Here is a 27,756-nt window from a genome sequence, read left to right as displayed (position 1 = left end):
TTTCACATCATTGACCTCATTTGCTCTCCACACAGCCCTGCGAAACAGGCAGGGGGCAGATATTACTGTCCTCATCTGCAGGTGAGATAACTGGGGCTGAGGAAAGCTAAGAGATGTGGGGACAGCCAATGGAGGAGGACTCTGGATAAGGAATTAGGGCACCTGGGATAGATTCCCATCTGGCCATTTACCACATGTGGTGTCTTGAGCAAGTCAATTATGTAAAGGTCTCTGAGCCTCCACTCCAGCTTCAATTAAGAGAGGTTTGCACAAGATGGTCCTTGAGGGCCCTCCCAGGGTGAATGTTCCAGGATTTTATCACTTGCTGGACTTCACCAGGAATTAGTCAGTGGATGAGAAACAGTATACAAGCCCCCTGAGATGCAAAATTCTCCTCCTCCTTCTACCCCACACAGTGTAGAACCTAGGACTCACTTGGGATAGCGGGGAGACTTTTTCCTTCTGCAGACTACAGACGGATTTCCTGCCTAATTACAGGACGTTTTTAAAGTTTATTTTATTTTCTTGTAATTTTTTTCTATTTCTCCTCTGTCTTTTTCTGTTAATATTTTCCAGCTTTACTGAAGTTTACTTTGCATACCATAAAATTCACCCATTGCAAGTGTATAATTCATTGCTTTTTAGTAAATTTATAGAGTTCTGCAACCATCACAATCCAGGTTTAGAACTTCTCCTTCACCTTAAAAAAATTTGTTTGTGCCCACTTGTTTCAGTCTCCACTCTCCTCTCCATCCCCAAGCAACCACTTCTTTCTGTCTCTATAAATTTGCTTTTTCTGGACATTTCCTATAAATAGAATCATATAGTATGTAGTATTTTCCATATGGCTTGTTTAACTTATCATAATGTTTTCCAGGTTCATCTACGTTGCATTGTGTATCAGTACTTCATTCCTTTTTATGGCCAAATAATATTCCATTGTATGGGTTTACCACATTTTGTTTATCTGTTCATCTGTTGATGGATATTTGGGTTGTTTCCACATTTTAGCTATTATGAGCAATGTTGCTATGAGCATTCATGTACAAGTCTCTATGTAGACATATATTTTTTAATTCTTTTGGGTAAATTCCTGGGAGTAGAAATGCAGGGTTGTTTTCTTAAGTTTTTATATTTTATATTTGAATCTCTACTTTTAACCTTTATATTTGAATAAAAGATTCATAGAAAATGTGTGGGAGAGTAAGTAAATGTGTAACTTGTTTTCATAAGCTTTCTTAATACCTGGTAATTTGTCCTGAAGTAATGTAATTATACAGAATAGTGGTTTTTATGGACTGAATTGTGTCTTCCCAAAATACATGTGTTGAAGTCCTAACCCCCAATACTTCAGAATGTGACTGTATATGGATATAGGGCCTTTAAAGTGATTAATGTTTAATGAGGTCATAAGAGTGTGGCCCTAATCCAATATGATTGGCGTCCTTATAAGAAGATGAAGAGACACCAGGGGTGCCCGCACACAGAGAAAAGACTACATGAGGACACAGCAAGAAGGTGGCCATCTGCAAGGCAAAGAGAGAAGCCTCAGGAGAAACCAAATCTGCCCACACCTTGATCTTGGACTTCCAGCCTCCAGAATTGTGAGAAAAGGAATTTCTGTTGTTTAAGCCACCCAGTCTGTAGTATTTTGTTATGGCAGCAACAAATAAATACATGGGTCTATATTTTAAGAAATTTGCTTTTCAATGACACTGGAAGAGTGTTTCTCTCATATTAATTGCCTTCACACATTGTATTCTCTGTTGCCCTTCATGTACCCTGTCACAGCAGGTCTCTCTTCTGTTCCTCCACGTGGTGGGCTCTTCCCTGCATCACTCCAGTTCACGGTCACATCTCCAGTCGCTCCCCATGGCAGCCCAAAAGCCACCTCCTCCATGAACATTTCCTCCCACTAGGAAGCAATTCTCTAAATCCCCCATCTATTTCTCTCTGCATCTCCTATGGCACAGGCTCTATCTACACTGTATGCTGGCTAGTGGGTATGTTTTTATCTCTCATGCTAGACTAAGAGCTCCCTGTGGACAGGGAAAGTGGTGTTTGTATTTATTATCCCTCTAACCTAACCTCTGGCTCAATGTCTGACACAAAGTCAGAACTATTTTAATGAATTAAAACTGACAACTCCAGCTACCAAAATATTTATGAAGTTTCAGAACTTTGTGAAGACTCATAAAACACTGGTTAGTGAAGTATGAGTAGAAAAAGGATGGCTACAAATTTGGGAATAGCTAAGTGCATACGTTGGAAAGTCACTGCTGGTGACCTTCAGCCAACTCACTTCCCTGCTTCAAACCTCAGCTTCTTTATCCCCGAAAGTGTTGATCTAGCAAAGGTCTGCTCAGTGGTGAGCATTTTACCTTCCTAAAGCTCTTGGTGAGTTCTGCAGGATTCCTCTTTTTGAAGTGCCTCCTTAGTTATGTGGCTGGCTGAGGAAGTTCAAGGTCTAAATTACACTGCAACTCAATTGAAATGAACTTAACATGAATTTTGAGTTTCTGTTTTCCATGGAGAGCTTTTCCAAATTCGTAGAATTTAGAAGTGCTAGTCATTGCCTGCTGGGGGCCTAAATCCCTAAGAGGAGATGAAGGCATAGGAACCTACATCACCATCCTTTTGACAATGACCAATTTTAAAGAAATGCACACACACACAACCAGCTTGGAACCATAGAGCATCATGTTCAAATCAGACCCCACCAGGAGAATGGTTTGTGTGGGAATTACACCATAAAATAAAACAAAACACAAAATTCCCCACATGATAAGAAAAAAGAAGCTGTGTGGTAAACAGCCCCAGAATGGGCTGTTGTACTTCTGTACAAGTGGCCTCTGACTTTCTTGGCCCAACTTTTCACTTCTCCCTTGGGTTTCTTTAACTTTTTCCTCCACTCTTCCTACCAGTCTCCAAGGATTTGTAGATCTTTATTTCTTTCGGCAGAGGCACAGACATAAATTCTTTTATCCTTCCTTCACTCAGCAAATTATAAAAACAATCAGCTAAGAGAAATCAAGAGAGAGAAGGGAGGGCAGAGGAAGGCAGTACCACTGGGCTGAGGATGCAGTGTATGGGTCTCTGATCCCAGGGGGATTAAATCCCTACCCCAAGCTGGCAGGCACTGCTGGCAAGGCCATAGACCCATGATCCTTTTCTCCCTACTCCCATCAGCCGCTGTTCTACAATGCCATCTCCCTGCTTAAAATGAATCCACTTAATTAACCTGAACCATCAAGAGCAAAGTAAGACCAGTTATATGACCTTTAGGAAGTTCCCTAGGCCTCAGGGACCTCGCACCAAATTGTTTTTTAGCTTCTATTTATAGCTCTTGTTTCATTGGCTGAGCATTCATAATTGATGCCATTAAAATCCCATCCCTTTCAGTTTTTTCTCAGCTCCACACAACAGTTTAGATGTTCTGGTTTGCAAATGGTGGGAAAGAGCAGATTTCCAGCCATGATCCTTATGGCAAGCCTTGACTTCCTTTTCCCCTTACCTATCTCTGATGGGAAGGCTCTCTTTGGTAAAGAGTCTGGGGCATTGTTAGTAAAATAATGTCTTGAGGTTAAAATAAATAGATGCTCAATATTTGGAGGAAAAAAACGTTTGTCTTGCTTAGAAGAAAATGTTAGTAGTTCTTCAAGTTCTCCAAGTGTGTTCCCCAAACCAGCGGCTTTAGCATCACCTGGGAGCTTGTTAGAAATGCAAATTCTCAGGATCCTCCTCAGGCCTTCTAAATCAGAAACTCCGGGGATACAATGGTCTGTATTTTAATAAGCCATCCAGATGCTTCCGGCACTTGCTCTGAGCCACTGGGTTAGACAATATCCATTCTCTTCTTTTTCCCCCCATAATAATAGAACAATCAGGGCAGCAATGTGTTCAGCTAAAAGGTAACATTCCTTATCATCCTTGCCGATAGGGTCGCACCGTGTAATGTAAGCAAAAGTCCTTAGATGAGGCTTCTTGGAAACCTCATGAAAGGGGGCTGCCTCCGTGGGCAGAAATAGCCTTGCTGTTTTTGCTCCCTTCCTTCTACTTTCTGCCCGGAACTAGAAGTCCAGCAGCTGTCTTGGACCATGAGGTGACTTTGAAGATGGAAGTGACAAACTAAGGAAAGTGGAGAAGAGAGATTGAAGGAGCGCTGGCCCCTGATAACGAGATGCTACCATATCAGCCTGAACTGCCTTCCTTCAACTTCTTTAGGAGAGAGAGAGAGAAATCTCTGTCTTGTTTAAGCCATGTGGTTTTCTGCTGTATGCAGTTGAATCCAATCCTGATACATTTTGTATTACAGTTGACCTTTGAACAATGCAGAGGTTTAGGGGTACTGACACTCAGTAATCAAAAATCCGCATTTAATTTTACAGTTGGCCCTCCTTCTCTGGGTTCCTCATCCACACATTCAAACAACCTCAGACCATGTAGTACTGTAATACCTATTTATTGAAAGACATCCGCACGTAAGTGGACTCATGCAATTCAAACCTGTGTTCAAGGATCAGCTGTAGTTTGAATTGCTTTGGTAGTACTACTCTGAAAAATATTAAGAGCTAAAAGCCTTCTCCAACAACACATGGTGAAGATGAGATGTTATTCTCTAGGGTGAGGCATGGACCTGAAGGAAGGGATGAGGAGGAGAAAAGATGGAAAGGACAGTGGGGGAGTAAAGGAAGGTAAGACCAGAGAAACGGTCATTCTCAGATGCCCACCCAACAGGGGCTCTTCATGGACTGGAATTTGACTTCATAAGTAAAAGGATTATTTCTCACCATCCTCTGGACTTTGTATATGTCAGCTGTTGCCTTAAAACAAATAAACTGCCAGAAGATTCTCCAGCAGAGATGGGTTTATTTGGGATAAGAAGAGAAATGCAATTTGGAGTCGTTTAATGATTTTTAATTTAAAAAGAGGAAGATAAAGGATGAACAGAAAATTGGAGATGAGGAGAGAAGGCGGGAAAGAATAGTTGGAAACAGGAATATAGCTTCTTAGAAGAAATCACAAACATAGCCCTTTGAAGGAGACTCAAAGTTACAAATCTTTATTTTATTATTTTATTTTCTTAAAGCTAAGAAAATTAAGCAATTAAAATATTCCTATTAAAAATCCAAAGTAAATCACAATCATGAGCTTTTAATCTATTTTTTTGTTTTGTCTTGTTTTTCCTCCCTCCAAATGTAGAATTACGTTTCATGTCAACTTCCATTGAAATCCCAGCAACAAAACTGTTTTCCATGGAAGGGAGGCTGGGAGGGGGTCTTTTCATATAATGTCCCCTCAGACAGAATCCTGAGAAGATCATGTATGGGGCAATCCGATTAGTCACATGGGCATAAGTGTAGAGAGGAGTTTTCAAATTAAATACAACAGTAGAAGAAAAGAAAAGTTATCAGGAAAAGGGTATCTCTTTACTCTGACCCGGGCAAGATGTCAATCATGTGGTATGTTGACTCTGTAAACAAACAGGAGGGTCTTCATTGGAGATTGTAATGAGGTAAGCTCAGATCGCCAGAGCAGATGGGAGGCCTGAGCAGGGCAGGGGAGGATTTCACCAATGGTCAGGAGGAAAGGAGAATAGGGCTTTCTTCTCCAGTCTAATCCTCTACCAGCTATTCATCAACCAGATGCATATATAGGAAAGAAATTGCCAGTTGTCCCTTCCCACAATCAGTTTCCACTGTGTTTGCAGACATTAGATGGTGGGGCTCAGGAAGGAGCAGTGTGGTCAGGGTGAGAATCAGGGCTTCCCCAAGTCCTGTTTTATGTACCTTTTCCACCAGCAACAAACTGGAGTCTGGCTTGCCATCAGAGTCCAGTCACCCAGTACATCTGAAGACCACCTTGACAATTTCCAAAGGCCCTTGAATCAAGCCAAATTCTCAAGAAGCTGCCAACTTAGACTTTATTGTCCTCCACTGTTTTAATTAAAGTGTTCTAATTAAATTTCTCACCACCTTAGAGCATGTGGTGTGGGAGTCAGATTTAATTTGATTTATTAAAGTAATGTGCTGCTGAGTGAAATTTATTTCTGTCTGTAGATTTGTCTGTAGATGGTTCACTCTGAAGCCTGACCAGGAGAGGGCTTTTCCCTCCAGTATTTCCTCAGGAGCACAGGCTATGTTGCTCCCTGCTCCAGCTCCTTCAGGGAAACCAGAATGGAAGCCAAAGTAAGAACAGAAGCAGCAGCAATAACAGCAAGGCCAGGGATGCAGGAGGAGAGCCAAAAAAACCCAAGGGACTATGGAGAAGGGAGGACAGAGGGAAACCAGAGAGGAGACACAAGGTTAGACTCAAGGGGAAGAGTTGAGAACTCTTCCACCATCTTCTGGATTTTGTGTTTAGCCTGAGTATCTCCCAGTAAGATTTTCTGTCTGCTAATGGACTAGATCTTCCCAGCCTTACAGCCATTAGCGTGACACCAGGTCACATGCCAACCCCTAGAGCCGGGCGAGTGGCCTGTTGTCAGGCCAGTTCATCGCTTCCTTCTATGGGTTGGCCTTCTCCTCTCCTCCTTCATTTGGTCCTTTTAGCTCAGCAGCTCCAGTGGGAGGAAACGTTACTCTTTTAATATCCATTTTACAGTCCCAGGAAAGCATTCTGTTTGGCATTCTTTGTGTAATCCAGCAACAATAGCTACCAAAGTTCACTGACCACAGTGAGGACAACAGCATGGTACAGCATGGTAATTATAGTTAACAAGACTGTATTACATACTTCAAAGTTGCTAAGAGAGTAGATCTTAAATGTTCTCACCCCAAAAAAGAAATGGGAATTGTGTGAGGGGATGGAGGTGCTAGCTAATACTGTGGTGGTAATCATTTCACAATATATAATTGTACCAAATCAACATGTTGTACACCTAAAACTTACACAGTTTATATGTCAGTTATATCTCAATATAGGTGGGGGGGAAAGAGGTTTGGCAAGTTTCCACCCACCGTCCTGAAATGTCCATCCCCTGCCACAAGTAGAGCATGCCCCAGGTAGCCGTTACTACTTTAGTCCCGTCAAAGAGTGAAGAGCAGACCTCAACCCAAAGTCCAGCCCACTCCAGCTAAGCCCAGAGGACATCGGCTGAGCTGCAACTCATTGGCAGACCTCTAATTATGAAATAAATGCTTGTAAGCTGCTGAAGTTTGAAGATGTTTCTTACATAGATTATTACAGAAGAGATCTGACTAATGTTCAAAGGGTAGGGCAGAGAATTACAGCTCGAATGACTGGGAGAATGAGGGGCTGATTGTAAATAGAGACTTGCAAAAGAGAAACAGAGCAGATCTGGGTGACAAGAAGAGCAGCATGATTTTTGTTGTGTTTCGTTGTGTTTTGATTTGATTTATAAGTAATTGATAGTGTCCTTACCTGAAGTTCTACTGAACGATCAGGTCTCGGAGAACAGAAGTGGTATTTTGATCGTCACTGTGCTTCAGGGCCTAGCATCGTATTTGGCACATCACAGACACATGACAAATATTGGTTAAACAGATGAATAAGTGAAAAGTGGGATGATAACAGGATATCCAAGAGGAAATTCTCTAAACAGAAACGTGAATCAGAACTCAGCTGAGAGGACTGAATTTAATATAACGAATCAATTAGTGTAGAGGTGATAATTAAGCTGTAGGAGGCTGTGCAATCCCAAGGAAGAAGTGTAGGGACAAAGAAGCAAACAGATGATGACAGGCTCCTGGGGGTCTAGTATTAGAGGATGGGGGGACTCAGTGGGGGTCTGTGATGAAGACAGAGAAAGAATGATTAAAGAGGGAGGAGGAGGGTGAGGGCCTTGTGGGGTTACTCACACCAAAGGAGGGAAGGGTTTCAAGGGTCAATAATATCAATCCCAAGAGAGAGGTCAAAAAGAATGAGACTGGGGAAGAAACAGAATTTCTCTGACCAATGACTGACCAAGGCAGTCATTGGTCAACTTAGAGAGAGATGCTTTCTATCATGTGTGAAATTTCTATTAACGTCCAACAGAAAAGATATAAAGATAGCTGAAATCATATAGATATGAATAAACTGTAGAGGCAGAGGTCTATTGATTTAAGGCACGAAACATAACTGAGAGCAACTTTGGCTTCTAGGGTCATTATCAAGAAAATGTCATATGAAACTAGATGCACAAAAATCATTTTAAAAATAGAAAATCAGACACCGTCACCTCCCTCAAATACACTGTAATTTTTCTTTTTTCATTCTTTTTCCCTTGGAAACAAAGAAAGCAGCTACAGAGAATTCCTGCAGAGAAAACATATATTTTCATCTAAGCCAAGTATTTGGAAAGCAGAGGACACCTAGGCTCTGTTAACAATGTATTAATTCACGACAGCAACAGGCTTCATAAATAATAACTGGATGTCAACGGGCCCCTGCCATGAACTAGAGCTGAGATGAAAAGCTGAGAGTGCAGTGCGAAGCTCGTTAGTGAAAATGAACTTGGGGTTCCACTTTAAATGGGGATTACTTACTTGGTTAAATGTAGTAATTAACCAAAGAGTGATTATGGGGTCTAAGGGATCCGTTTATTGGGTAGAGAGTAAGAAGCCAATTTCACTGAGCTTTGTGATAGATGCTAAAGAAGCATAAGGATGTCCAGTGCTTGCAGGCAAACTGATACCAAACTTTCTTGTGAGCAGTTAACTTCAGATAGACTGCCAGGAGGCTCTGAAAAAATACTCTGTTGAAACAACAGTAAGAAATTGTACAGCCTAATAAATACCGTAGGGAGAAAGGAGTTAGAAATAATGATCGTTTAAAGATCAATTATAATGAAATTATTAGTAAGTTAATAGTAATAGAGAAGGAAAGAAAACAGTAACTCCTTAAAAAGGATTGACCAAAATATCCCAGAAGAGCAATATAACATGCCCATTTGTTTTTTGGTTTCTTATCGTTATAAATGATGGACTATCTCAGCAACAGCAAACCCATTAATCAAGACTGTAAACAATTAAAATCTCTTTCCAGATCCGGGAAAGCATCAGAATGATCAAGACAGTGCCAAAAAGAGGAACATAAATTTCAGCCAGCTCTTTGGATCTGGGAAGTGTTTAGGCTACCCAGCCAAAAAGTCAGAGAGCAAAAAGTCTAAACTAAGCTGATAACAACTGATCATTAATTAGAACTGAAGCCAACTATCTCAGTCTACAGAAATGTCTTGGCTACTCAGCTAAGAGCCAGAAAGCCAAAGGTCCCACTTGGTTCATGATGATTAATCACAGGCAAATCCACTGTCCAGAAAAGCCCCTATTAATGAAGGGCCGCCTTTGAGAAGAAGCAGCCCCAAGAGAAGCTGGCAGGGACCCCCCCCTAGGGAAAGGGAAGAAAAGATAGGGGATCTCGTCCACTCTGCTTAGGGGCTCAAACTGAGGCTGAAGCCCTGGAATTAATAATCATGTATAACGAATTCCAGCATTAAAAGGCAAACTGAGCATCTGATAACTCATCTTTACTGCAAGAATTTTTTAAAAAAAATGAGATTCTGGTCTTTGAATACCATTGAAATAGGAGGAAGGTACAGGTAGGAGAGCAAGGGAGCAATAATGGTTATTTAAATAAAAAGTGTCCAAAAAGAAATTAAACGCTGATGGCACCAAAAGTCAGATACCAAATGGAAATACGTAAAAATGACAGAATGTGACGGTGGGAAGTGACTTTGTAGGGGTAATTTAGAGGGGATTTAAGAATTGGATGTCATTTATAAGCTCATGTATACTGACATTTAAATTCATTTTGGCATCTATAAAAAAGCATTTCTCTATCTAATCAGAGAAGGCACAAGGACCTTCTTATGCACACATCCATTTTCCTTATAATAATTTCGTATTTCATGGATTCTAGGCTGCACATTATTTTTACATTTAATATCTCTGAAGTCAGTGTGTATCTTACAATCATGACATGTCACGATTTAATTGGAGGTGTTTTTACTTTCTTATTGGTACCAAAACGGTGGCATTTCTTACAATTGATGCCATTTAGATATGATGTAGTTCAGATGGGTGATGTGGGTACACATACACCATTCGGTGCTGCAAAAGAGAACCCCAACCCTTGTCCTGTGAGGTCTGAAATACAGAAAGCTGCGGGCATATCTGAGGGCCAGGTATGCACGCAGAGCTAAGCAGTCCAGAGAAAAGCTTGCCTGAGTCTAATATAGAGAGAACAGGGGTGCTCCAACTGTGCCCTGAGATCTTTGCAGGCAGTGAGATTTGTGAGCTTGCCAGGTGGTCCTGTACGGAGCACAGGTTCTTCTTGGAAACACGGGGGAGGTGACGGGCTACACTTGGATCCTTCCCTCACACTATGTGCTCAGGACCCATTCATGCCTCATAACAACGCAGTAAATTTGGCGCTAGAGTATCCTCCGCATTTCATAGATGAGGAAACTGAGGCTCAAACACGGTGAATAATCTGCCAAAGGTCACACTGCTAATAAGTGTGGAGGTCAGTAACTAAGCATAGGTCCATGTGACCTCAGAGCCCACGCGCTTAACCATTACATCACCCTGACTCTACCAAGACAGCCTTTGGACCATTCATAGTGTTGGTGATTCACAGGACTCGGTAGGAGAGGAGGAGATGGAAGAGAATGGAGAAAATTAATTTTAAGTAAGAGGAGAGAGTAAAGGTAAGGAAAATACTCACCTTCAAGTGTTGATACCATCTATAACTGAGGGGTTTTATTCCGTGAAGGTGGCTTTGTGAATGGCGGCGCTGCTGACGCTGCACGCTGCTTCCACCTCCTTGTAGAAGGGTCCCAGGAACCCGAATGAGGAAGCTAGTTAGTCCCTGGGATTCAAATGATGTGCCATAAAACCTGTACCGTTTTTCTACCACCGAAAGATGCAAGTTTTATGCTTGGAAAAGTGGATTAAAATCCTCAGTGTCTTCATTATCCAAAGAAGGAACCAGAAAAACATTATATTCAATTCTGAACTCTGACCTGGGTGTGTGTGTGTGTGGTGTGTGTGTGTTCGTTCAGAGATATATGCCATTTTAAAAGCTGTAAAACATAATTACTTGGGTAAGCACTGAACATGTGTGATATTTCACAAATATCACTCTGATATATCTAGGTTATGTTTACACATTTTAAGACATATTAGGGTAATTTCCATGGGAAACATGTGTATTTTGCCCCAAATTCTATGTAAATGGTCATTTTGAATACATAAGTACATTTTTGGTTAAAGAGAGCATCAATGTCACTTAATATATTACTGGAGATATACACAGATGTTTATGTTTGCATTTTATGTAAATTGCCTTTCAGTGGAGAAGAAATGTATACATAAGATTTCAACTTGTTATGTTTTACATATTTAGTGTGTACAGTTTATGTTTCACAGAAAGCAAATATAAGAAAGCAATAGAAACCAGCATATTGCATCAAGCTTTCTGGTAGTTTTAGTGCCCTGCATTTGTTAACCTTTACAATGCCGAGGAATTGTGAGACACTATAGGAAGACTGTGTCTTCACTGTACTCCATGGACAGCAGTTTCAGCTGTTAACTGGTCTTTTCACTGTTCCCTGACAGCAGTCATTCCAACCATTATTTCTTTGCTCATTATATCTCTTCAGATCCTATTTCCATCTCACCATGTGCTTCCTGGGGTCTTGTCAAATCTAACCCATATTAGTGTCCTGAAGCTGCTGTGACAAATTACTACAAACATGGTGGCTCAAAACGACAAAAATTTATTCTCTCCAAGTTCTGGAGGCCAGAAATCTGAAATCAGTTTCTTTAGGCTGAATCAAGATGTCAGCACGGCTGTGCTCCCTTGGGAGACTCTAGGGGAGAATTCATTCCTTGCTTTTTCAGCTTCTGGGAGCTGCTGGTCGCTTTTTTAAAAAACCTTTTATTGGAGTATAGTTGATTTACAATGTTGTGTTAATTCCTGCTGTACAGCAAAACGAATCAGTTATACATACACACATAGCCACTCTTTTTTAGATTCTTTTCCCATATAGGTCATTACAGAGTACTGAGGAGAGTTCCCTGTGCTACACAGTAGGTCCTTATTAGTTATCTATAGTTGTGTGTATATGTCAATCCCAATCTCCCAATTTATCTCTCCCCTGCTGGTCATTCTCGACTTGTGGCCATGTCAGTCCCACCTCTGCCCCATGGTCATATTGCCTCTCTTCTGTGTGTTTCATCTCCTTCTGCCTTTCTCTTATAAGGACGCTTGTGAATGGATTCGGGCCCAGCCAGATAATCCGGGATAACTTCCCCATGGTAAGATCTCTAATTTAATTACATCTGCAAAGACCCTTTTTCCTCAGGTTGACCTTAAAAATAAAATAGCCAGTTTTATTACCAGTTATTTGACCAGCAAAATGGGTTTATTTGGGACTAGCAGAGAATTGCAGTTCCGGACAAGCACGCTATAGCAAAGACTATAGGCAAGTCTGGAGGAATAAAGGAGAGCAACCATTGGGAGGGGCTGTTATAAACAGAGTCCATTGGAAAAAACTGGGAGTTCAAAGCATAGTGGCTTTCCATTGGCTGAGTTGTGGCAGTCTCTCATTGGCTGGGCTGTTGCTGGGTGAGCAAAGCATCTTCCTTCCTCCTGCTCAGGTAGTAAATTAGGAACCTTCCTGCTGGGAATGACAGGTACCTCTCTTCCTGTTGGGGTCTGTAACGGACATTGAGAGGTAGTCTGTGAGAGCTCCCCCTTCTGGCCTCCCAACTCCATTTTAAATGAGGTTTCCTTTACTCAGTTTCACGCTTATAACGTTTACAGGTTCCAGGGATTAGGACCTGATATCTTTGGGTGACCATTATCCTGCCTACTGCACTACCCATTCTTCTAACCCATCTCAAATCCCACCTTTTCCATGAAGTAGGAAAGTAGAAAAAGCTCTGAACTGGGAACCAGAAGAGCTAGACTCTAATTTTGACTTAGAACTAACTTGCTGTATTACCGTGGGCACCTCACTTCTTTGGGCCTCAACATGCTTGATTGTAAAAATAGATGAGTTAGATGCAATTCTGTCAATAGGAATGCCTTTGCATTTTGGGTGGGATAATTCTTTGTTCTGAAGGACTTCAATGTCCTGGTCCTAATGCCAACATGGATCCCAGCCAATGTGAAAATCCCCATCCACATTTCCCAGAGTCCTAGGGTGGGGTGAGGGAACAATACTGTCCAGGTTGAGAGCCATTGTAATAGGATGTCCCCTTTAAAAAGAATAATATATTTATTGATCATATTTCTCCCTGATTTAGAAGTCATGTATGCCATGCCAATTTTAAAAAATACTTAAAAAAGAGTTTAAGTATCAACAAGAAATAATTGCTATAAGCATTTTGACGTTGTCCATCCAGTCTATTGTGCCCCTCCTCCCCAGGGACTGCCTCTTACTCCCCCTCACCGAGTTGGTAGCTTCCAGAGTTCTCTGTCTAGAGCTGCCAGCAATTCATCAATCGCAGTCCCAGTTTTCCTACCTTGGCCCTGGTTTCCATGGTGGTTTCCACTCCTGAGTCTCCGCTCCACTAAGCTGTGACTCCCTGCATTCACCTGTTGGTCTTTCCAGTCTTGGGGACAGTGTTTTACCCTGGGTGCTCCCCTCTCTTATGGGTCCAAGAGGAGTTGTTGATTTTTAGTCTGTTCAGCTTTTTACTTGTTGTTATGACAGAATGGCAACTTCTAAGCTCCTTACATGTGGAACCAGAAATCTCCAGAGCAACGAAGGAAACATTTCAGGTTCTGCCCTCAAGGAGCTTGAGGGAAGCCTATATAAGAAGCCAGATAATAACCAAACCTAGGCTAGGCTCTCAGGTAGTGATGGCTATTGGGAAGAAAAATAAAGTGGCAGGAAGAGGACCAAGTGGGTTGGGGGTGAGGGATTGAGGAGGGTGGCTATTTGGGTAAGATGGCCAGGGGACAGGTGAACAGAGCCTGGAATGACGGAGTAAGCCACACAAACAGCAGAGGCAGAGTGTTCCAGGCTTCTGGAACCTCATGAGCTTGATGTGATCAAGAAAGCCAGTGGGACTGGAAAGTGATGGGCTAGGGGCAGAGTGGCCAGAGGTGAGATGAGAGAGGGATTCAGGAGCTAGATCACGCAGGACCTGAACATATTGTTAAAAGAGTGACAGGGAGACAGTGATGGATTTTGAATCAGGAAGAGATATGATTTGGTTTTCATTTTATACCTTCATTATAGTGCCACGTGGAGGATGGCTTGTAGGAGAACAAGGGTGGTAGAAGCTGGGAGACATTAGGAACCACTGCACTGGTCTAGGAGAGAGATGACATGGCTTGACTGGGGCCCACTGGAAGGAGTGAAAAATGGTCAGATTCTGAATATAATTTAAAAGTAGAATTGATGAACTGGCTGCGGCAGTGTGAGAGAAAAAGAGAAATCAAAGATTTCCCCTGTCAGGGGTAGGTACAAGTGGGGAGGGATGCCAAAACAAAATCAAATATTAAATTTGGTTTGCCTATTAGATATCTAAGTAAAATGTTGAATAAGCATTTGGACAGGGGAGAGTTCCATGCTGGAGATCTAATTTGGGGCACGTAGGTGTCATTTAAATCCATAAAACAAGCATCATATCTAGAGCTGCGCTTTCCAATATGCTAGCTACTAGTAGCCCCACGTGGCAATTGAGCACTTAGAATGTAGCTAGGGAACCAAGGAACTGAATTTTATTTAGTAGTAATTAATTTAAATTTAAATGTAAAAATAAACACTTGATTCAGTTATTGGAAAACTTTTAAGTATGTTCAGAAAAACTTAGCAATAATTTTTAACTGTAAATTTTATAAAATCGGGCATTTCCTATGAAATGGAGACCAGACATTTTTTATGAAAGTGTAGCATCTGAATTAAGATGTACTATAAATGTAAAATACATACCATATTTCAAAGACTTGGTACAAAAATGTAAAATAACTGAACAGTTGTAATATCGATTACATGCTGAAATGATAATACTTTGATATACTGACATAATAAATGTCATGAAAATTAATTTCACCTGTTTCTTTTTGCTTTTTTAACAATGTGGCTACTAGAAAATTAAAAATTACATATGTGCCTTGCATTTGCTTTCTATTGAATAGGAGAGAGTGTAATAAAAAAGAAATGTCTGGGGATTGAACCCTTGGAAATAGTTTATGACTTAGAGGTTTTGGAGAGAGGGATAATCCTTTGAAAAAGCCTTAAAAAGAAGTAGCCTCAAAGGGAGACCAACCAGGAGAGTGAAGTGTTCTAAAAACCAAGTGAAAAAAAATGTGTTAGGAAAGAGGGAGCAAGCGACTGTTTGAGAGGCTGCTGAGAGGTTGTTAGGTACAATGTAGACTGAGAATTGGCAGTTGGATTTAACAACATGGAGACTGTTAGTGAATTTGATGGTTTCTGTGTGTGTGTTTGTGTGTGTGTGTGTGTGTGTGTGTGTGTGTGTGTGTGTGTAGGAGGCACAAAAGGCTGACTGGAGTAGATTATTAAAAAATCAACTATAGACTACTCCTTCAAGAAATTTTGATTTGCAGAGAAGCAAAATAATTGAGCTGTTGGGGAATGGGGGCTCAAGGAAGGATTTTTTAAATTTAATGGGAAATATATTTTTATAACAGCTACTTGTTTTTAATTCTCTTTTGAGCTCTTGACCTAAATAAATCATCTTGTAAATATCTATTAGCTAGCAGGATAATTCTAATTTTATTTAATCAGAGTTGAGGAATGCTAAAAATTTTAAATGGGTACCCGTGTTTTGCTCGGCCCACAGAATCATTGTGAACAAAAAGGTCTAGGGATTACCAAATCTGTGTTTAGGGTTACTAAAATGACTAACATAATGGACTGTACACAGTTCCCTAAAATATAATACTGTGACATCATCTGTGTTGCAGTAGAAGTGTGTGGAATTCTCTAACTTTGGAATAGAACACAAATGCCAAACTCGTATTAAATTTTGGTCATCATGTCTTATCTTAATTTCCATAGTACTTAGTGTAGGTTCTGGCGCATAGTAAGTGTTAGTATAACTGAATGAATGAGTGAAGATAATCTCAATATCCTGAAATATTAAAGGGACTAGCAATACCCAAGAATTCACCAACAGGTGGCACCATGCTGTTTCCTATATGAGTTTATGTAGAGACAGTGTTAATACGACATTCAATTCTTAATTTCAAGTGCTGGTTAAGGGGGAAAATGAAGTCCCTGGGGAATGTATTTTGCTCTTTCAGATTTTATAATTGAATTATTAAAACATGTTCATTTGTATTTATTTATTACAAATGTCTATGTTCCTACTCTAACTTAGACACTTTCCTTAGGTCAGACCTTGAAAGAAAAGGAAAGAAGATTGATTTGTAGATAAGAGAAAGAAAATATCCACAGGTTATCACTATTAAAATGTTTGTGAATGCTAAGAAGTCAAGCTGCTAATTTATTCCCCCTCAGAGATGAATATCCTTCAATGGCAGTGAAACCCAGGATGTTTTGTAGACTTTTGGAGCACTGACACGATGCTTTAGAGAGCAGATGTTGCCTTTTGCAGTCCCAGGGTGTTCAGACTGAAAGTGACAAGGACTAAACACACAGTGTGCTTTAAAAACAAAACAAAATGAAACAACTCCTAACCCCATACGGTCTGCACATCCAAAGTGTAAAATATTCATTTGAGTGCCATATGTAAACAGCGCTCCCACCATGACCCACAATTCTTTTGATTTTCTGGAGAATTGCTTGTAATTTTCATAATTCCCTGTGCCTATGACTTCGCCTGCAGACCTGAGAAGTGAACGGATGTGTCCTAAGACAATAGTGTTGTGAAAAGCCAAGCCTGGAAGCTTGGAATCCTGCTCACACAAAAGACAGATGGGACAGCAGCACAGCATGGATGATCTCACAGTGTTAAGTCACTTGCCTAAAATTTGAGAAGAGTGACTACTTCCACAATTGCTTTCTCGTCAAGAAATCTCTATCTCAGATGTGGATACATCCTTGCAGATAAATGCGACGGGTCAAAGGTAAGAAAGTGGGTACTTTCAAAGGGACTGGGTTCTGCTGTAAGTGGAGCAGGACAGCAGATGCCCGCAACGTCCAGCACCGCCAGCCCCCTCTCCCCCGGGAGCCTGCTGGCTGAGGTTTCAGGAAGGGCCGAGCAGGGCTAGTCTGGGCCTCCCTGGAAGATCAGTAAGATCCACCAGGTTCTGGTATGTCTGAAATGGCCAATACTTTGCCAGGAGGTTTATCACTGTGTTTCTCGATAATAGCACCGCTATGAACTTAAAAATATATGCACATAAATCACTAAATATTTAAATGACACATCAGTTATTCTTCCTGTGTTTTCTTCCATCTGAGCATGCGCCTCAGTTGCCTTTGTGGGTTTCTTCCGTCCTTAAATGGAGGCTCATCCCAGGGCTTTGTAACTCACTCACTGACTCAATTACCACCCAGAGGATGGGGATTCCAGATCTCTCCCAAGCTCCTGATTCCTCTCTCCACCTGCTGAACCTCTCTTCTTGAACGTCCAATCAGTATCTCAAAGACAACATGTAGGGAAATAGAAATACCTCATTATTCTCTTCCTAAACCTACTGCCCTTCTGCATTCACCTTTGTGTGTGTATGTCTCAGTTTTTCAGTATAATACTTGATACTTTAAAAAAGAACATGAGGGCTTCCCTGGTGGCGCAGTGGTTAGGAATCCGCCTGCCAATGCAGGGGACACGGGTTCGGGCCCTGGTCCGGGAAGATCCCACATGCCACGGAGCAACTAAGCCCGTGTGCCACAACTACTGAGCCTGCACTCTAGAGCCCACGAGCCACAACTACTGAGCCTGTGTGCCACAGCTACTGAAGCCCACCTGCCTAGAGCCCGTGCTTCGTAACAAGTGAAGCCACCGCAATGAGAAGCCTGCACACCGCAACGAAGAGTAGCCCCCGCTCGCCACAACTAGAGAAAACCCGCGCACAGCAACAAAGACCCAACGCAGCCAAAAATAAATAAATAAATAAATAAATAAATAAAAATTTTAAAAAAAGAACATGAGTTATGTAAGTTATGAAGCATAATTATAAAATACATATTCATGAAGCTTAGCTCAGGAATTAACACATTAACCAATATTGTTGCATCTGTGTAGGACTTCACGGTCCCAACTTCTTGACTCCTTCTTATAGTGTATTCACTTCCTATTGCTGCTGTAACAAATTACCACAAATTTAGTAGCTCAAAACAACTTCAAAAAAAGTCTTGCGGTTGTGAAGATCAGAGGTGTAAAAATGATCAGCAGGGCTGCATTCCTTCTGGGGGCTCTAGGGGAGAAGCTGCTCCCTTGCCTTTTCCAGCTTCCAGAGGCTGCCTGCATTCCTCGGCTCAGTGCCCCTTCTTGCATCTTCAAAGCCAGCAGGGTAATATCTTCAAATCTCTCTCTCTCTCTCCCTTCTGTATGGTGTCTGAGATAACACAAAGGATCAGATTCTCAAATCAGACTCATATGAATCCGAAATCTCATCCACTGTTAAGCTTTACTGATAATTTAAAGGATACAGGTAAATTTGAAGCATAGGTGAAGCAGCGGGAGGTCTGAGACCATTAATATCGTTCTTCACATCCTTTCTTACCACATTGGATGCACCCTGGGCCCTGATTAATATAAGAAGTCTCTAAGCAGTGTGTGAGATTCACGTCACTTATACAGGAGGAGGTCATTTTGAAAATAAAATGTCTCCATCTATGCCCCACCAATCCGCAGATCTCAAGTTTGTTTACCATGATCAATTCTAGACAACAGATATATCCTGCTAAAAAGCAGGATAAGGACCTTTCCATTCACAAATTCCATTAATTCATTTGCCAAGGTGTCTGTCACGAGTATGTTTACAAGGAGATTTAGACCCTGTTCTTTTTTTCCTGGAGTCATTTCTCCTCATTCCCCAACTGGAGAGAATGAATTACAGACCTGCTGCATAACCATTTATTTCCTGGTGTCTTTGATTAATACGTATGGTGTGAGGTAAAAAATCCAATGTAATTTTTTTCCTATATGGATAATCAGTTGTCCCAGTAACACTCATTGAATTTCATGAAAAAATTTTTATAGACTATAGTCTATATAATATTCAGTCTTTGAAATATGTAATGTTTGGAGATGAGTTTTGAATTAGTATGTGGTCAAGTTTTGAAATATTTTATATGTATTGAGGAAGATGGTGTAATTTTTTTTTAATATTGTGTTTTCTTTAACTGTTAAAGATAGGGTTTTTTTTTTAACTGCCTAGTAAATCAAACTGTGCATTTTTCAAGTTTTCACTTTCTAAATTTTCACACAGATTTATTATATTCTTGACTTCTGAATAATTGAGATAGATGTGTTGAAATCTCCCAATATGTTATATGTCAATATTCTTCTGTGGTCCTATTGATTTTTTTCTAGGTACATGAAGGTTTCATTATTGAGTGCATACAAGTTTAGAATTATTCCATATCCTTGGTGAATTTATCAAAATATAGTGACCATCCCATTCCCTATTAATGCCTTCATCTCTAAGTTTACTTTGTCTGCTATTAATATAACTTAACCAGCTTTATAAAGTTAATATGTGCCTCACCTTTAAAAAAAATCTTTTTACTTTCAACATTTGTAAGTCCTTATGTTTAAGTGTGTCTCTTGTAAAGAGACTATAATTAGTTGTCTTCTCTTCCAGTCAAAAAAGTCTTCAGTTGTTTTAGTTAATTTACATTTATTGTGATTACTGACATATATGAACTCACTTTTATCATTAATTTTTTTCTCCTTTTCTTTTAAAAGTTGATTGTGTTTGTGTTTATCATTGTTTCTTATTTCCTTTCTTCCACCTACTGGATTGAATGTATGGATGCTATTCCTATTCTTCCATCAGTACATTTGAAACATCATTATTCATATTTTAAAAGTATGAATAAGTAAGTAAGTTCATGTCTTGGCCCTGTCTCCTGAACAAAAAATTACTTTAGAACATTTTAATTTCAGTCACTCAATTTTTCTTTTTCTGGAGATGTTGTTTTCCTCAGTTCTTGAAATATAGTTTGTTGGCTATGCAACTTTAGACTGATAGTCATTTCTCTCAGTGTCTTTGAGATTTTATTTTACTGTCTTTTGGCTTCCATTATTGCTGAGATGTTGGCTATAAGTCTAATTGTCATTTCTTTGTAGGTAATTTGTCTTTTCTCACTGCCTGCTTTTAAGCTCTTCTCTTTTTCTTTGGTGTTCTGCAGCACTATTACTATGTGAGTAGGTGTGAATTTCTTTTTATTATTCTGCTTGGTACAGGTTGTGCTTTCTATATATGTGGACTTCTGTCTTTCATCACCTTTCTGGAAAATTCTCAGCCTTTATATCTTTAAATATTGCCTCTCCTTCATTATGTCTAGGTTTTTTTTTTTTTTTTTTAATTCCAGAACTCAAAATAGGTGCATGTGAGACCTCTTGTTCTATTTTTAATATCTCTTAATCCTTTGTTCATATTATCATTTCATATCCCTCTTCTGCTGCATTCTGGAAAATGTTTTAAAATATATCTTCCAGTTTACCAGTTCTCTCTCTCTTTACCTGTGTCTAATCTATTGTTCCACCCATCTATTATGTTTTATATTATAATAATTTTTACTTTGAAAAAGTTATATTTGGTTATTTAAGTTTACCTGTTAATTTTAATATGCTTGTCTCTTCTTGACTGCTTATTTTTAATTCCACCTTTCTTTTTTAAAATCCAACATATACATTTAAAAAATATTCTGTATCAGATAATTCCAAGTTCTGAAATATTAGGGGGTCTAAATCTATATTTTGTTGTATCTGCTGACTCTCACTTATGGCATTTTCCCTCCTAAGTGTGTTTGTTTGTCTTTATGGTGAGGTCATATTTGCTTGAAGATACTTTTTTTTTCTGAGAGGATATTCATTTGCCAGGGGATCTAAAATACCTGTGGCAATTTTAGCCTCCTTCTAGTTTTTCCCAACCTAATGTGAGGGCTTGCAGTTCAGCTCTCTATCCTTGCAACTAGTCCAAGGCTTGGACTCACCAAGACAGGGCTTGATGGCAAGTTTTGCATTTGTTACTGCTACAGTTTTCTTTCTTTTTTTCTCTCAAAAATTTTCCCTCATCTTGAGATCCCAGTAATGCATTGAAAATTATGTTTTATGCATGATCTTCTTGGTTTATAGTGGAGGACCTGGCAGAGCATCTAGCACACCAATTATAGTGGAGGACCTGGCAGAGCATCTAGACATGGACTTGTATTTGCTTTTTAGTGGAAATGCCACTAAACTAGACCTGGCTGTTACCCTAAATATACTTTCAAACATATCTCCCTCAGTTTTTCCAGGTCTGGCCTGAGTAATTTCTCTTGGATTACTCAGAACCTCCCACCCAGTCTCTGTTTCTCCAACTCCATACCTTCTACTGTATCCCCTACAGAATCACTAGATTTAGTGCCTAGAGTGACCTGTTAAAAATGTGAATCTCATAGACGCCTTTTCCCTGATAAACATCATTTAATGGCTTCCCAGCATGTTCTGAATAAAATGAAAATTCCTTAGCCTTGTACACCTGTCTCCATCTCTCTCTCCAGCTTCTCAGGTGCCCCTTTACCCCTTGCTCCTCCATGACCAAGCTCATGGCCTTTCCACAGAATGTTCTCTGCCCTCTTTCAGGGAAAAATGACCTCTAGCTAGACATAAGCTATCAGATCCTTTTATTTGGAAGTCTATTTCTTCTTCTTCCTACATAACAACTCTCCTCTAGAGGCCAATCATTTTTCAACCCACAACATTTAGTGAGAGTTGAGTATTACACAAGTGTGAATGAAAGAAGAAATCCCCAAAGTCAACTTTAATATACTATATAACCAATCTATTACTGAAAAAAAATTGTTTTTAATTGCAGAAAGAAATATCCAAGGATGAAAACTTAATTCAGTTCTGATCCTTGAAATCTGAGCTTTTTAATTAAAAAATGAAACTATGGAAAGACACCTCCTCCAACACCAATACGTTTTAGACTGTCAGCCAGGCTAAGGTATGCATAATGTTCAGTGTGAAGGGGCTGTTTGACAAGTCTAATTTCTTAGCTTTCTGCAAATTTGCCCTGTGACTTAAGAACTGTGTGGAGGCCTGGGCTCCCCAAGTAGAAGCTAATCAATATATTAACTCTCAAACTATGTTGGGTGAATTGAGTAAAAACAAAAAAGATATTCTATTTATTGGAAGAAAGGAATCAACTTGAATTTTTGCATCCCATAAATAGAACAGCCGATTGAATAAATTATTCCCTATTCTCATTGTGCAGCAGACTCATAGTGAGTAGACCACCCAGAGGATGAATTTAGACTCTGGAGTAGGTGAGAACATGGCACATTGGGCAACTTACTTAAATTCTGAATCTTCTCATAGGGTTGATGTGACCGTTAAACAAGGTAACACATGGCAAACAGGTACCACAGTACCTAACACAAAATAGGAACTTAAGCATTATTCAGAAAGACCCTCCACACCAAAGAGTGTATTATAAAATTAACTGTCATGTTGTGACCTTTATATTCAAGGGAATTTAAAAAAATCTACAGCAAAAGCTTAATGCAAATAAGTTAATGTTTCATTGACAAAAAGGTGATAACAAAGTTACCTTGAGTGAATCAAAAACCCCAAATTCACTAGTTATCATCAACTTTATATAATATTCTCCTAAACAGAGTGTTTCTTGTGTGAATATTTTTCCTTATTTCTTTTCTTATTCCTTTTCTTATTTTTCCTTCTTATAATGAAGCCTCTGAGGTCTAGCTATGCCATCAAGATGTTAGAATATTTTCATTCAATTAAATTATGTAAGGTGAAAATGAATGATGGTCAGGAGGCTGATGGTCAGTGTAATTCTGGTGAGGAATTATGTTTCACGCATTGGTTTATTTAGTTAGAATTTTCTTTGGGTAATAAAAATAGTGTTATATAAAAATTAGTTGTCTCTAACCTCACACACACTGCCATAAATGACTCTGGCAAATCCTACACTCTGAGAGACAGTGACAAGTCTCCCAGAAGGCAAGTTTACAGTAAAGTAGGGCTATCCCAGACCTGCACAGAATGACTTCTTTTGGACAACTGAATATTCCAGACAGCTGATCTAAAATAACAAAACAGTGAACATTTCAACTATTTGGATGTGAACATTTCAACTATTTGGATTGGAACATTTTCTAATTGTGTCATACACTTATTTTTTTTTCTTAAACAGGTTGCATAAGGATTATGATGCAAACTTTTCTTCATGACACATTGTGATGTGGATGTTAAGGAATCAGATCCAGATCTTGGTATTTGAATGATTCCTTCCATGTTACTCCTGGATTCACTTTTCTTCTTATGAATTGACCAAAAGCACAAGATATAATAATTCCAGGGACTTCCTTAGTGGCGCAGTGGTTAAGAACTGCCTGCTAAGGCAGGGAACACGGGTTCAAGCCCGGGTCTGGGAAGATCCCACATGCCGTGGAGCAACTAAGCCCATGCACCACAACTACTGAGCCTGTGCTCTAGAGCCCGCATGCCACAACTACTGAAGCCCGCGTGCCTAGAGCCCATGCTCCACAGCAAGAGAAGCCACTGTGATGAGAAGCCTGCGCACCGCAACAGAGAGTAGCCCCCGCTCACCGCAACTAGAGAAAGCTTGCGCGCAGCAACGAAGACCCAACGCAGCCAAAAATAAATAAATAAATACATAAATAAATAAAAATTCCAATGACCAGCCACAGGACATTGTTTTGGCAGGGATACTCTCCAGATCAGCAAAGACGAAGGTCTCAGCAGACTAATCTTGCACCACCTTTGCCTCTTGCATTTTTGCAGAGTCCTCCGTGATCTGGCCTCTGTCATTCAGTGTGCAACCAGGAAAGGAACTCAGGGGACCGATGAGGAGGTGTTGAGAACCATGGCCCTTGTCTTTAGCAGTTTCTGTGGGTCAGTTGACTGTAGTTTGCAAATCCAGAAGGATGTCCCTCAAAATGTCCAGGTCAGAAGAATGTCCCTCAAAATGTCCAGGTCACAAACTCATTGTTAGTGCAAGTGTGTGACAGCATTTCTCCTCTACATGCCAAAAGGTAAGGAGGGGGTGGTAAAGTTAGTAAAACTGGCCTTGGTTGCTGCCATTGCTGCATCAACTTGCATCCTAAATGGGAGGAGAGAGGAAATGAAAAAATCTAAATTTAAAAAGGGGATCTAAGGCAGGGGCTGCCAAACTATGGCTTGGAGGCCAAATCCAGCTTGCTACCTGTTGCATATAACCCACAATTAAAGAATGATTTTTATGTTTTTCATGGTTGAAAAAAAATCAAAAGAAGACTATTTTATAACAATTGAAAATTGCATGAAATTCAAATTCCAGTGTCCACAACTAAAGTTTTATTGGAACACAGCCATGTCCACTCATTTACGTTCATCTATGGCTGTTTTTGTGCTACAACATCAGAGTTGAATCATTACGACAGAGACCTTATGGCCCACAAAGCCTAAAATATTTACTATCATGCATTTTTTACAGACAAAGTTTGCTAACCACTGGTCTAGAAGAATAAATTTTCTTTGTCTTCTGCTTAGAAATTTCTTTTATTGGACAGAGAAGTAGGGCTATTTCCATACTCATAAAAGCCCACCCACTCTTATAAATAATGATGAAGAATTATCCCAAAATCTCAGGGTGGAAATACCAAGAATGTATATGTGTGTTTATGTGTACAGAAACTAGGCTCTAGTTGCTCCACAGCATGTGGAGCACTTAAGTATTTAAAATACCTAAGTGTATTTCAAGCTGACCACCACATGTGATGATAATTATGAACATAAATTGTTCTTGTAAAAGGATAATATTTATTAAGTTATGTCAGTAATTTAAACAACATATCTCAATTTTTGTAGCCTTTCCCCTAGCCAGCCAAGGGCATCCATTTTCCTCAGGGTGTTCATAATTTGTTAAAACAGGAAAAAAAGAGAAAGAAAAAGTCAATGTCCTGGTTTAGACTACCAATATGGCATTTTTCTTTTTAAGTCCATAGAGAGACAATGGTCTTGAGAATCCTGAGGATTTTTAAAATTCCTTAAGCTCTCATTTACTCATTAAGAGCTATGTCTGTGTGACTTCAGGCTTATGGTAAGTCATTGGTAGAAATAACTCAGTAAATCATGTAAGGAAAGACCTTGACCCATGGGAAAAAGGGAAAGCATCCCTCATCGGGCCCCAGTGGAGTATGGGTAACAGCAGGGTACACATTTAAGAAGCAGCTGGTGAGACAGGTGTGTTCTGGTTGCTCCTTTCCAAACCCAAGTCCCAGAGAAAACAGAGAGATGGGAAGGTGTCAGAAAATTCAGAGTAAAGTCAAGAGCAGAGTAGGGTTCACCTCTTTTTCTATTTGGGACTCTTGGGAGAGACAGCCATGATGTGTGGTCTTGCTCCGATGTGAGGAAGCCAGTTAAAATGTCAGTGAGGGGCTTCCCTGGTGGCGCAGTGGTTGAGAGTCTGCCTGCCGATGCAGGGGACACGGGTTCGAGCCCTGGTCTGGGAAGATCCCACATGCCACGGAGCAACTGGGCCCGTGAGCCACAATTACTGAGCCTGCGAGTCTGGAGCCTGTGCTCCGCAGCAAGAGAGGCCACGATAGTGAGAGGCCCGCGCACCGCGATGAAGAGTGGCCCCCACTTGCCACAACTAGAGAAAGCTCTCGCACAGAAACAAAGACCCAACACAGCCATAAATAAATAAATTAATTAATTAAAAAATGTTGATCCATGTGAATATTGCCCATCCAACAATCTAAATTAAAAAAAAAAAAAATGTCAGTGAGGGTGAACAGGCAAAGAGAGAGATTGAGCTAGCATCCTGGAAACTCTCTTGGGTGCCTGTGTATTGTGGAGGGATCTAAAAGGTCCCTCATACTGAATGGAGAAACCTGGAAAACGGCTGATGATGCTGGCTGGCGGGCTTTCCGTGTTGAGAGTGATTTACCCCGTAGCCAAGGGCCAGGGATCCACCACGGCCCAAGACGAGCCAGACCTGAGGCAGGGGGTGGCAGGGGTGGGGGCAGGGTGGGGATATTCATAGCCCCAGTGAGAGCCAAGGCAGGGCCAGGAAAGGGAGAATACCTCATGTGCTTGCCAACTACAGACGTCTTCAGTGGACCAGCGCCCTGGCGAAAGGTAACAGCGAAGATCTGGAGAACTGCATGTGCCTTCCAGCCTCTCTCTCCTGCCCTGGAGAGCTGAGGCAAGCTACTTCTCTCCTCCACCCCTTACAGTAAGGAAGAGGACCAGGGGCCAAAACAACCCTGAGAAAGAGATGAACTGCAACTGAATAAATAACTCAGAGGAAGCAGTCTTAAACTAGAAGAGCCTGATACCTTTACTTAACTGCTTTAAGCCCATGCATGACTCCTACCCATCCTCCCCCCGCATGCATACCTAGCAAGGTCAGGACTGAAGGAGCAGTTATGGAAAATGGGCAGCCACCTTTACTTAGAACACAGGAATAGTAATGTGCTAAATATTTTGATTCTTCTGTTTTATTCAGCGTTGTGATGCAGTTTTGTTCTAAGTGGTGACTTTCAAATGTTTTGATCGTACCCCTCGGTAAAAAAAAAATTTATATCCCTGTCTAGAACATATATACTTACACAGATACCTGAAATAAAATGGTGGGAAATCAAACTTACCTTTACTATGGTGACATACTTTCTATTTTGTATTCTATTCTATCTTTTAACAAATGCCATTTATGTCCCTGTAAATTGATTTCATGATCCACCCAACGTTGTGACCGACAGCTTGGAATGTACAGTCCTAAAGGCCTAATGAGGTAAATAAAATATTTGTCCCTTCACGATATAGTCACAGATGCTGTGCTTTCATATCGTTCTATTTTGATAATTTTACTGCCCCCCTAATTGCAGGCAGTAGTCATTTATTAAAGTTGTCCCCGTAATATTTATTGTAGTAGTCAAGATGCTTTCAATTATATGTGATCAAAACCCAACCCAAACTGGCTTAAGCCAAAAGTGAATGTATTGTCTCATGTAACAGAGAAGATCAGGATATGGCAAGCTTCAAGCACAGCCGGATCCGGGACTCAAACATTTTAGGTCTCTCCCTTTGATTCTTTTCTTGCCTGTGTGAGTTGGCCTTATTCTCAGTTAGGCCTTCTCTACAAGATAAGGATCATGTCTTCGACTGCCCCAAGCAAACATCTCCACTGTTCACAATCTACAAAGAAGGGAAGCCTTCTGCAAATCTCATGGAAAGACTCTGATTGGCCATGCTTGAGTCAAGTGCACACCCCTGAACCAATCACAAAGTCCAGGAAGACAGGAATTCTTATTGCTTCACTAAGGTCTCATGCCCAACCCTTGGCCAGGAGTGAAGTGCCATGATTGACAGTTCTTCCAGGCTCACATGGAATGGGGGAAAATGGGGTATGTTATTAGACTAGGGGGAGGAATTCTGCTCAGGCAAAATGAAAAATCAAGAGGATGGATAGAGTACATATAGGAAGATAGGCCCTGTGTGAGGGTGTAAGCCACTCTCTTATCAATAAAATAAGCTAAATTTAGTACCAGACTTTGTAAATTTTTATGTCTTCTTAGGAAGACAAGAGTGCTGTGTGACAGGGTGGGGGCAGTGAAGATTATTTCCTGGATTTCCCCTGTCTTCAAGAGGGCTGAGGTTGCCAAATAGCTAAGTTCTAGAT

The sequence above is a fragment of the Balaenoptera ricei genome, chromosome 5, assembly GCF_028023285.1.
Source record: "Balaenoptera ricei isolate mBalRic1 chromosome 5, mBalRic1.hap2, whole genome shotgun sequence".
Taxonomy (NCBI): domain Eukaryota; kingdom Metazoa; phylum Chordata; class Mammalia; order Artiodactyla; family Balaenopteridae; genus Balaenoptera; species Balaenoptera ricei.
The sequence above is the reverse complement of the archived record's forward strand: the minus strand, read 5'-3'. Positions refer to the sequence as shown.